Raw genomic sequence first — 13,284 nt, 5'->3', positions numbered from 1 at the left:
AACCAGCAAACTTTTCCCCATCCACAACATGCAATCTCACTTGGACTCTTTTTTAGTAGATAAGCTACCATGTTCGTCAATAAATCAGTAAAACTAATAATTCACTACAAATTAAACAAACACAATACTTGAATTCAATTTATGTTATTTCTTAGGGTACCGACTCTAACTCGTCATAAGCCCATGGGTAGAACTTCACTGGAAAACCGGTCTACAAGTTGAGGGATCTCATTGACTTATAAACTACCCAATTAAGCCTCATCTAACCAATGTGGGACTAAGGTCCCAACATCCCACCACGCTTCCAGACCCAACGTCCTCGTTGGCCCACTCTATCGACATTGGCCAGGCGGTAGCCCTTTCCTTATGGCGGTTCCACTCAACTACCAGTATTCAATGCGGTGACAACTACGCCCATACGTAGGTGCCCCAACACTTTAATCTAGCCTATAGGTCACCCCTTCCGTGGAGCGGGCATGGGTCGTGGTGGTTGGCTATGATACCAAATGTTAGGGTACCGACCCTAACTCGTCATAAGCCCTTGGGTAGAACTCAACTCGAAGACCGATCTACAAGTTGAGGGATCCCGTTGACTTATAAACTACCCAATTAATCCCCATCTAACCAATGTGGGACTAAGGTCCCAATATCTATTCATCACAAAATTGAACGGAAGTCATATCAATTGAACAAAAATATCAAAATCAGGGTTTAAGTTTATATGGCTATTTCCTTTATAATATTGAAAATAAGGTCTACATGTAACTAGTGGAAGCGTAGCGATAAGCTGGGCTCCAACACACCCATGGTTTATATTGGATCACCTATAGTTTATTAGTTTTGAGTTGATAAAACTTCTCAAAACCACTTGCAACTAACAAAGCTTCTTAAACAAAGTCAATCAGATTTCGAGATGAAAGAATGGGAAGGTGATGATTGTAGGATGAACCTTGGATTTTCTCCCAAAAACCCTGAAGATAGAAGCTTCAACTGAACCCTGGTCGACTTCTCTATGCGTTTTGAGGATAAATTAGGAAACGAACAATGATTAACCGGTTCAATTCATATTGACTGGTCAAGACAAAAAGCGGGCAACGGATGTCTATTCTTTTGGAAACGGTTAACGGGTGTCCGAAACTGTTGATGGCTAACAATTTTTCTGGTTGAGAACGGATAACGATTGCCCATCCTCAACTAAAACCGGGAATTGCCGCTGGGCCTAGGCTCTTTGACAAACTAACGTGTAAAGGCATTTGGGAATGGCTTGGGAAGAGCCATGAGACCCAGTCTAAGAATTGCCTTTTCTTAGAAGGCTATTATTGGGGCGTCACACTCCAATAGAGGGGCTTCACTTGGATTCTTAATGTCCAAAAAAGTGGTTGTGGGATATCCTAACACATATACAAAATGTCTAGATTACCCTTTAACTAGAAGTGATTTTACGTTCAGGTTTGGATTAATTCCAACCGTAGAATTTTATTTGCATGTAATTTTACGTCCAGGTTTGGATTAGTTCCAACCGCAGAAGCTCATTTTACGTCCAGGTTTCTTTTAATTCCAACCGTAGAATCCGATTTTACGTCCAGTTTTCTTTTAATCCCAACCGTAGAAGTGATTTTGCGTCCAGGTTTGGATTATTTCCAACCGTAGAAGTGATTTTACGTCTAGGTTTGGATTAATTCCAACCGTAGAATTTTATATGTATGTAGCTTTACGTCCAGGTTTGAATTAGTTTCAACCGTAGAAGCTCATTTTACGTCCAGGTTCCTTTTAATTCCAACCGTATAAGTGATTTTACGTCTAGGTTTGGAATATTTCCAACCGTAGAAGTGATTTTACGTCTAGATTTGGATTATTTCCAACCGTAGAAGTTTATTTTACGGCCAATTTTTCTTCCCACGAAAACTTTGCCCCAGAATTCACCAAGTATACAACAAAATTCATTAATTTAATTTTTATCTAATTAAATTAAGTTAAAATTAACTAAATAAGGGTTGTTTAGTCATTACAAAATTATTTGAGATAAGGGGTTTTTGATATTACTTATGAGTGATCCGTTTTTGTCCTATTAGGTGACGCCCATCTAATGGAATGTGAGGCCCCAATAATAACCTTCTTTTCTTATGTTTCAGTTTTGGTTTGGATTTTTCTCACAAGTTAACAAGACATTTACGGAATGTCGATGTTTGGCTCATTGGAATATAATCGGAGGCTATTGGGGTTGTTCCCCTTTCGGGGCCGAGCCCTGCAGCAAGTTTACGATGAAAAACCTTGCCGATTGTGGATGTGTTCATCGCAGGTGAACAACCTTGCCGATTGTGAGCCTACCCGTGGAGCAGTTCTGATTATTCCCGGTGGAGTAGTTCTGATTATTTGGTGCAAAAAAAAAAGTGAATAACTAACATACATTACATTTTCGGCAGAATTGATTATGGTAAAGAAAGGTTCGAGCTAAATTTTCTCTTCTTCTTCTTTTAACTCGTTCACCCATTGTACAAATTTATACAGAACATACCTGTCTGGCAAATTACACGCTCAGTTTCGGGCGATAATCTGGTCCAACAAAGGGTTTAGTTAAATCATCCGTACAAGCCATCCGAATCCGTTCTGGAGTTGCTGGATTATCCAGAGGAAACCATTCATTAAGTCCCACCTCTGCTCTGGCTGCTGTAATTGCATCTTTAATAGCGAAAAACACCGAGGTGGCAAGGAAAAATGGAGGCTCCCCAACAGCTTTAGATGAGTGTATTGCCTTCGGATTAGGAGCATCCTGTTTAATGTTGAATCCAATAAAGAAAGAAATGTAATTGGCAACTCCAAACCAAAATATGGAAGTTATCTTTGCTAGAGGTGTACAATCTGTTTACCTTCAGAAGTGAAACATTGAAATTGAGAGGGATATCATTCACAGAAGGAAGTTTGTAAGTTCCTGGGCCACAGGTGTAGAGATGGCCAGGTGGGATCCATTTGTGATCTGCATCTCCCCATTTCAGCTCTTCCAAGGCAACCCAACCCAAGCCTTGTACAAAAGCACCTTCGATCTACAAGATGACAGATCGTAGCAATTTGTCACCAGAAGAGACAATATGTTGAGTACGATTTAAGGGACCCACAAATTCAACCCAGTAACCCAAGTCACTCAAACACCCTAACCAAGAAAAAGAAGAAGAAATGATCTTGCACTAATGAGCTAACACAAGTAAACAAAGAACTTGAGTTGAAACTGAAACTGATAATCAGCAATATACCTGTCCAATGTCGATCGCAGGGTTGATAGAATGTCCAAGATCCATAATAATATTGGCCGTCCTTGTGTGGAAATCTCCGGTTAATGTATCTATCTCAACCTCAGCAAATGCAGCTCCATAAGTGAAATAACTAAAAGGTGCTCCTTTACCAATGTTCCAATCAAAACCGATATCAGGTGTTCTGTAAAATCCATGAGCAGAAAGATCTATGCGTTCGAAGTAACACGCCAATGCCAACTGATAAGAGATGAAACAAACATGAACCATGCAGCACATTAACTCAATGTATCAACTTTCAATCTCTTAACCAAGAAAGAAGGAACCAAATTGTGATGAACAAGAAACATATTTATGGAACTCCATGAACCGATGCTATGTTGCCGGGTTTCAATCAGATGAAAATCGAAAAGTAAAATAAAAGATGATGCAAGAAAATTTGGCTTTCAGATAAAACCAGGGAGCAAACATGTTAGTGAAACAACTAAGATCATAGTTGGATTCCCAAGTTGGTTGAGGCGTAACTTGGGGGAAGTAGTAGTACAAACAGGATATCGTACCAGAAAAAAAAACTATTGCCCAACAAGATCCTGAATTCTACTCCAAACAAAAACAGGTTTATTCAATTACATTTTGGATACATCTTCACCGATGGTAACAGAGACGAAATCACAACAGCACAAAAACTAGAATCCCCCCCACCCCCCATTGAGTTTCTTGGACATGGGAACGGACTTGAGGAAGTACTTGGAACATGTGTACGAGTTTCATACTCTTTTGGGTCTTTTGTCTGGACAGGGTTTTCCCAGTGTTGGTAACATCATTTAACGCTTGTGTTTCATTTTAATAGATCAATCTCACCAAAAAAACTTTAAAAAAAATTGTGCTATTCTTTTATATCTCAAGACATGGCATTGTTGCTGTAAGAATTTAAACAAACAAATACCCGTAGACGAAGTAAAGATAGGATTACCTCAGCAAAGGAATTATGCTTATTTCTAGAGGCAATAGGCTCCATCCAAGCTTTTATTTGCTCACAGGCATCCAAAACTGCTACCCCATACATATCTGAACTTGCAGAAGCTGCCGTTGGTGATGAATTTGGGACCTTAACAAAATGATGGAATATCACAGCATAAGGAAATCAAAACAGAAAGTGCAAAACAGAAAGTGCTAATTTTCAGATTGATGTCATACAAGTTACTCTTTTGTGAAAATTACCTTGTCAGTGCTTGTTTCTGAAATAAATATAGAATTGAGCGGAAGATGGAAAGACGAAGCAGCAATTTGAGCAACCTTTGTGTGTAGACCTTGTCCCGTCTCTACACCCCCATGCGTCACTAAAACGGTCCCATCAGTATAGACTTGCACAAGAGCACCTGCCTCTATTCATTAGAAAGACCATGAGCATGTTCTTTTCTCTGTTTGAGGACTACGAAATATCAATCCCCATTTCAAGATGCTGAAGTGGAGATTCCCAGTTACTACTAAGAGATGAATACTAAATAAGTCACAAAATCGAGATTCAATGAAACGGGTACAAGTAAAGGTTCATTAAAAAATTTACCTGGTTCATGAACTTCGATGTGAAAGAGATACCGAACTTTGTGGGAATCATGGCAATTCCACGCTTCTTCCAGCGATTTTGAAGGTTAAATTGATCAGCTTCCTTTCGAGCCTCTGTGAAGTCGCACGTTGATTTAAGTTCATCACAAATCCGGGGCACTGTAAAGTTCTGAAGTTCCTGACCATAATGCAAAACATAACCTTCCTTCTGAAAATTAATTTCCTGAGTATAAATAGATTTTTACAAAAGTTAGATTTGTAAACATAAAGAAGCAATGATCTATCAAAATACAGATTTCCTGCAAACTTAAAAGCAGTGCAACTAGAGAACACTTAACTCGAATCTCTTCAGGGCTTTTCTTGAGTTCCACGGCAACTCGTTGAATCCAGTTTTCCGCAACAAGCATTCCCCGTGGTCCACCAAATCCCCGGAAAGCTGTGTTACTTGGCATATTTGTATAGCAGACCCTTCCTCTAACTCTCATGTTTGGTATGTCATAGACGTTATCTGAATGAAACATGGCGCGTTCTAGGATTGGCAGTGACAAATCGAGTGAATTTCCAGCATTGTTATAGATCTCAAGGTCTAACCCCAGCATCCGTCCTTCATTTGTGAATCCAACCTTCAAAAGAAAATAGTAATTGTGAGGCTAACAGGATGTAAAAAACTCTATGAACTGTTAAATGAACACTAAAGATAATATTTCACAAGTCAATGTAGGAAAGAACATTATATCATGCTGAAGAGTACTTCTTAAGAAACAGCATTTCACTTCAGTCCCAAAATTAGTACCTTGTACTTCCCAAGGAAGCTATGACGTTGACCAGTTATCATCATGTCTACATCACGGTCTAATATAAGTTTTACTGGTCGATTTAAAAGATAGGACGGTACAGAAGCTGCAGCGCCAATGATGGCTGACCTCGTCTCCTTCCCACCAAACCCTCCACCGATTCGCTTGGTCTTGCAGACAACTTTTGACATTGGAAGTCCAAGAACATGAGAAACATAAATCTAGTGTTTCTGAATGGCCTGCAAAGGACTGTAAGTATAAGAAAAACTGAAACTTGAAATCACACAAAAATAATAACTATAAATGGGCTAGCCCGAAGATATATGACCTACTTGACTAGAAATGCTTTTGATGAAACAACTTACTTGAGTAGATGATATCATATGGACTTCATTGCCACCATCCAATGTCCATACCAAAGTGCCCTGCGTCTCGAAATAGAAATGCTCTTGACCTCCAATATGAACCTCACCTTCTATAATTTTGTCAAATTCACCTGATTTAAGACAGAGCTCTACATCCCCTTTTATTAAGAATCTTTCAGTATTAGGATGATAAATGTTCGATTTTAGGGCATCCTTTGTCGATAGAACTGAAGGCAGCTCTTCATACTCGACATGGACCTTCCGTGCCGCTAATTTTGCATTGTCATGCGTATCAACCACAACTACCCCTATAAGCTGCATAAAAGCAAAACAGAAAGGACTGTTAGAGGCAGTGAAGACTGTATAGTACAGAAGGCAAAAACTTGAACTAGAAGAGAATGTAAAAATAAGTGTCAAGACATTGAACGCTTCATACCTGACCGACACAAGTAACGAACTCTGAAGCAAAGAGTTCTTCATCATGAACAACTGGACCAATTGTATTATCTCCGGGTAGATCTTTCGCAAGAAATAAACCTGCAAACCCAGGTGAGGATTTGGCTTCTGAATCATCTATCGAAACTATACGAGCATGAGGCTTTCGACTCAAGATTAAAGCAGCATGCAAACAGTCAGGAGGCGTGGCTATGTCGTCCACATACTCAGCGTCTCCAGTTACCTAAAAATGTTATGAACTTTGACAAATTAACACCTTGAAACACCTCTTGGGAACTTGATAAAAAACTTCAGTCCCGTCAACAATGGCAATGAAGTATTAAGGCCAACCATAAATGGACCACAAAGACTAAACTTAAACTTGTAACTCGCCTTCTTGCCTAAACATTTACCTTTGGGTCACGATCCTAGGACATTCTATTTTGACAAATAATTTAAGGAAAAATGAAAAACGTGCCCATGTACCATGTTTTCAGATTTCATCCAGCTGACATGACTAAAATCAGTGCTCACAGATGATACATTTATATGACTGCACAGCATTATTAACGAATTGAAAGAAAAAAACATGCATACTCCAGAGTTCAGACACTTGTAAATAGTAAATGTAAGAAAATGTAATTGTTAAAAAAATACAGCATGGATTTCTTGCCAAATTGAAAAATATACGAGTTCATGGTCTCAAGAAAAACCTGAAGTCTTGATGAGAGATGAATCTCAGGTAAACCCACAGCGGTGCCTAGTTTTGTAATATCATAATTCTGACTTGCTGTAGGAAATGGCCTGCAGAAAGACTGTACGGCCGACAGATGGGACAATGGTACAGTTTCCTTGAAGGACTGTTCCCCCTCCATTTGATGTGAAACCCACAGGAAAAACTTGAAAAAGAAACTTAATGTTAATGATCTTCGGAATTCCACCATTCCACCAGGTGCACCATCTTTAATCGCAATGTCTTCTCTCAGTTCTCTCAGAGCATCTTGGATAAGACCCTGACCCCAAATTTTTCCAGTAAATAGCATTTCAGTTTTCGATGCACTTAGAGAAACAGGAGCCACCCCACCATAAACAATGGAGGCATCGGCAACTGCTTAACTACCTTCACTAGTCTTTTCGAGGAAAACACGCATTCCAGCATTTACTAGGGCTATATCATCTTCCCTCCGATGAGCTTGCTTGAATTCTTTAACATACTCATATTGCCTAGTCCATGGTAAAAAAATCGAGAGTAAAATCTCATTGCTAGCCAGATCTACTTTGCGGTACCCTAAAAAGAAATCTTTTGCATTGACTGTTCTGATGTTTCCACTGCAGTCAATCACTTGAAACCTTGCTCCAGCAGCCATCCATAGTGGGTTTAAGTCTGATATTGGACTAGCAGTACAGATATTTCCACCAACGGATGCAACATTTCTAATTTGTTTTCCAGCAAACCATTTTATTTGTTCAATAAAAGCTCTACAAGCCGAAGTTTCATGAGAAGCACGTTCTGCAGACACCTTTTTAAGAAACTTGTGGAGTTCACTTAACCTTGTAGCAGCACCAATCTCCAATCCGTCATCCTTGACATTTAAATTGTTAAGCTCAGGTATATGAGCAACAGAAACTAAGGCCTGATACTTGGGACCCTTTAGCTTCATCTCAATTCCTACTTCCGTGTTACCAATTACAAACTTTGCATCAGGATATTTTGACTTCAAATCCAACACATGTTGGAGTCTGAGGGCGCGATACCACTTAATCCCACCAAATCCAGTCAAACTCAACGGCTTTAATTTCCTCAGTAGAAGCTCCGGAGGGAAAATATGTTCTTTCTCCTTGTACGAGCTACCATCTATCTCATTGTATGAAACAGGCTTGTAAATGCTGTTACAATTTTCAGAGTCTGGCATACAGTTATCATCATTTATTACCTTCGTTCCACAAGAACATGGCTTCCCAGTAGAGGGGCAAATAAATTCACTCCCTGAAGAGCTTTCTGAAGAACAAGGCTTTCCATTATCAATGTACAAGACGTTATCAGTTTTAGCAAAAACCCTAAATGCATCAATAATTGGCCTGTACCCTGTGCAACGACATAAATTTCCACCAAGGCTCTCCTCTATTTGCTCTTCACTGGGAAATCCCCGATTCGACCTCAACAATGCATACATGGACATGATAAAACCTAGAGTACAAAATCCACATTGTGATCCATGAGAGAGCGCCATTGTCTCCTGCGGTTCAGTTCAGTGTTCAATATGATTCATCAGCTGTAACTTTTATATCAAATAAGAATTACAACCAGTGATGTAAAATATTACTAAACCTGGACAGGGTGCAAGCCTTGTCGACGGTTCCCAATGCCCTCTACAGTAATGACATGCATTCCTTCTACAGAATAAAGAGGAGTCAAGCATGCATTTACTGCACTGTGTCTGCAGTTTGCATAAGGAGAGCGATTAGGATACGGAAATTTATTTTCGAAGAAATGGAAAGGTGTCAAGCATCACTTAGATAATATCATATGATTGGTCGGGATTCTCTCATTTCTACTAAATTGCTAGCAGCTCTGTTCCTTCCATGAATGAATGGTAAAGATGCCCATTGTTGTAGCTTCAGTAAATTTAGCAGCAAGTAACACTTATGTTGTGAATGTGCAAGTATGTGCATATTAGTTGTACTTAATATGATTCCTAGTTGGGCATTGGGACAAGTTACAGAAGGATACGAGAGTAATAGAAAGCTGTTACGATATAAGTTCACTCACACAGTATATAAAATTAAAGAACAATCTCACTCACATGGTCTTATTTGATAATTGATCAAAATAAGAAACCATCACTGTACAAGCCCCACAACCACCTTCACCACAGCCAAGCTTGGTTCCTGTCAGACCTATATCTGGAGTCCAAATAAAGAAATATCAGTTCTTGGCCCCAGACACGTTAATACGAGGACATCAGATCATTTATACAGAAAACAGCTTTGTTTCAAATTAGGGTGCAAAACCGTAAAATAGGATTTATCCCAGCATCCCGACGTATTCATCTCAACATATAATATGATACTTCTACCATTATTAGTTCATTGAGAAAGCTTTAGCCTTTAGGATGATTATGTTGTTAGAGATATGTCAGCAAATACTTGGCAAACACCTTTTACTTAGAAGCAAACTAAGCATGCCTTTCTTGATAACGAAACTGTACCATGATGGCATGATCTACAACTATGTTTCAAACAATACCATGCTAACTCAACAATTCCAATTCATCAACAATACGAATAGCAACCAACTCAAGATTGAAGTCCTTATCCAATCATGGGACCTATGGTCACCTGAGTATGAGTCAATGTCAATTTAATAAATGATGCACCTTGGATGGACCCACCCTCAACAAACATGAATGCATTCTTGGCTTAGGTCAAATGTTCATTGTGATTATCCCGCAATATGTTCAGACAAGCAATTAAAGAAGGTGCCATGATAGAGTAAACAACACTCATCACTCACACTACTATAAAATTAAGAACAAAGAAATTGACTTTGTTCAGCTCAAATCAAGAATGACCCAGTACTATAACTTATCTAATAAGCCGACATAACTCAACAAAATACATCATCAAGCAAAATTCCAAAGTGGGCAGTTAGGTACCTCTGAGATATTCAAGAAGTGTAAAGTGAGCTAATCCATTGGGAAGTATTCTACGAACACCATTAACATAAATAATCGCTTCCTGTTTTGACTCATCAACACTACCACTTATTACTAAATCATCTTCATCAGTTTTCAACGATCCCATCGTCTGGATTCAAAATCAAATCACACCAAACAAGTTTGTTTTGGTTATGAAAATCTACTACTACTCTTTAATGGAACGGAGCGTCACCGCACCGCTAATTTTTGTTTCTTATCAGAAGAGAAATGAATCAAGAAGCTCAGAAGGGGGAGTAGGAATATACTGCACGGAAATGATTTGTTGATGTACATCAGATTCAGTTTATTATTAGTAAAAGGGTCGGTTCTTTGAATAAATCCATTATTGACAGTGATGTAATACTTTTTTTTTTTAAAAGAAGGCTATTACTGGGGCGTCACACTCCATTAGAGAGGTTTCATTTGGATATCTGATGACCAAAAATCTGGTTAAGGGATACTTTTGATTCAATAGCAATTTGCCCAAATTACGCTTCAATTAAAATTAAAACAAAAACAAAATAAAAATCTAATCTAATCTTCACACTTTCAACCTTTTGACTCCTGCTCTCTTCTTCTTCTCCTCTTTCTCTTCTTCTTCTTCACAGTAAATTTCTATTTTCACATCAATTCATTTCATCGTTTTCGATTAATCGGCGATTCGAAAACCTTAACATCGTTGGATTGAAATCTATATGAAAGATGAGGAACAAGCAAACTGATCCCAGTGATGGTAATCAACATCTCAATCAACCTCAACTTCATCCTCAACTCATTCCACCGATTCAATCAATTGAAGAATCAAGTTTTCAAACTCTTCAATAACAACCCATGGTGTATGTAAGGTAATAATGGAACAAATCCATCTTTTTGTACTCGTTTTTGTGCTTAAATCGAATGAAATCGAAGTAAAATTAGGGTTTTATTTACTTTCTGCTACTGTTACGCCTGGGTATGGTACTAGATTTTCCAGTCGTAATTTAGTTTTTGAAGAACTTACGCCTAGGTTTAGTTCAATTCAAGCGTAAACTTTGATTTGCATGTCATTCACGTCTAGGTTTAGTTGATTTCCAGGCGTAATTCCAATTTCACGCCTAGGTTTAGTTACTGAATTTTCCCATGGCGAACCTAGGCGTAATTCTAGTTTTACGTTTCGATTGAAACTTGGGCGTAATTACTCCTGGATGTTTTGAAGAAATTTGAACTTTAGGTTTACGCCCAGTTTCTTTCACACTTTTTCCAGGCGTAATTTAGGACGTCTAGGTTTGTTATATGTAAAACCTAGGCGTAATCTTCCTGGATGTTTTGAAGAATTCCAATTTTGGTTTACGCCTAGGTTCTTGCACTACACTTCCCAGGCGTAATGTTGGACGTCCAGGTTTTCTCTATGTCGATCCTAGGCATAATTCTTCCTGGATGTTTTGAAGAATTCCAACTTTAAGTTTACGCCTAGGTTCTTGCACTACGTTTCACAGGCATAAAGCTGGACGTCCAGGTTTTCTATATGTCGAGTCTAGGCGTAATTAAGCCTGAACAATTTTTTTTTTTAATAGATTGGCCTGTGTGACTAATTCATCTATACTGATTATATAAGATCTATTTCTTGTAACTTGAAGGAATCGTGATAGAGCAAAGCCTAAAAAGAATAGAGGAAATAACTTAACACCAAAAGATACTCCTCCACCTCACCATGATATTCATTGTGAGGTAGATCATAGAGGTATCCACAAGGATGCTAAGAAGAAGAAGAAGGATATGATTCAAGGAAGTATCTCAACATGTCCTGAAATTGAAGATAATGTTTTCCAAGATCTAGAAATTGAAGGATAACAATTTCAACTACCGGTGATATCGGGAGGTACACTCGTGATTAGAGATACGCCAAATCAACAAGAAGAAGAAGAAGTTGTTGTTCAAGGAAAAGGGAAACAAGTTGTTGCTACATGTTGATCCATTACAAACAAGGAAAAGAAGTGGCGGCCATTTGTTGATCCATTACAAACTATAACACACATAATTGACTTGCCACGTTCTCTAGCCCATTTCTTTGCATCTTCTTTATCTTTCCATCTCTACATGTTCCAAAAACTCAAAGTTAGTAAAAAATCAAAAACACAGTGAATGAGCAACATATCTTTTCATTAGTTTCAAAAAAGAAAAAAAACACTTACCAAGTCATTGAAATAGTGATGGGATGAATCTTCGGTTAGAATTACGTTTGCATTAGGTTGAGAAGGCATTGGGCTAGGTGGAAGCACAATCTATCAACCAAAATATCACAATATTAGTAAAAAAAAAAAACTAGAATTACATCCAGGTTATAAGGTACACGGACCCAGACGTTTTAGGCATAGGAAAGGTTACGGTTGAAAAATTCAACCTCTAACCTAGACGTTTTCAATTACGGTTGGAAACGATGAAAATATAACCTAGACGTTCTCACTTACGTTTAGAAATCCAAAATCCTAACCAAGACGTAAAACAAGTAATAAATACTCATGAAAAAACTATTTACGTCTGTGTTTTGGATGAATCTAACCTAGGCGTAATTCTCAAGTTTTGTCCTATTGGAAACCAGTTACGCTCGGATTTATCCCAAACCTAGGCGTAAACCCAACTTACGGTTGGAAACAAATACCAAACCCTCTTCCAAACCCAGGCGTAAAACTAACTTACGGTTGGAAACCAAGCCCAACCCAGACATAATCTGCCATGAAAGTCTAAAAATCTGAAATTTTTTACGTACTTAAGCTAGTTTTGAGCGAAATTGAACCCATAGGAGATAGTTCAGAGGTGTAACTGTTAATTTTCAACCATTGGTTCTTCACTTTGTTGATTTATTTCTTCAATTGGTGGAGATTCATCATCACTTTGTGTTAAACCCTCTCTACCATCTAACAAATCATCAATCTCTTGGTCTCCAACATGAGGAATGTAAAATTTGTTTTCTCTATCATACAAAGATTCACCCACCTCGAATTTGTAACTTGTTTCATCCATTTTTGTTTAGTGAATCAAACAATCTAGGTTTTGAAAAAAATCTTTATTTTTTTCTTTTTCCTCTTCTCTCTAGTTTTTTTCCCCACATAAATTTGTCCCAGACTTAAATATATATATCACAATTCATCTTCTTAATTTAATTAGATAATAATTAAATTTAATTAAAATTAACTAAATAATT

General features: G+C 38.1%; 1 pseudogene; it reads right to left on the bottom strand.

Moving 5' to 3' along the window:
* Nucleotides 1-2,448: 2,448 nt before the first annotated feature.
* Nucleotides 2,449-10,430, bottom strand: LOC113311113 (annotated as a pseudogene).
* Nucleotides 10,431-13,284: the final 2,854 nt, after the last annotated feature.

The sequence above is a fragment of the Papaver somniferum genome, chromosome 9, assembly GCF_003573695.1.
Source record: "Papaver somniferum cultivar HN1 chromosome 9, ASM357369v1, whole genome shotgun sequence".
NCBI lineage: Eukaryota > Viridiplantae > Streptophyta > Magnoliopsida > Ranunculales > Papaveraceae > Papaver > Papaver somniferum.
Note: the sequence above shows the minus strand (reverse complement) of the source record. Positions and strands in the feature narration are given on the sequence as shown.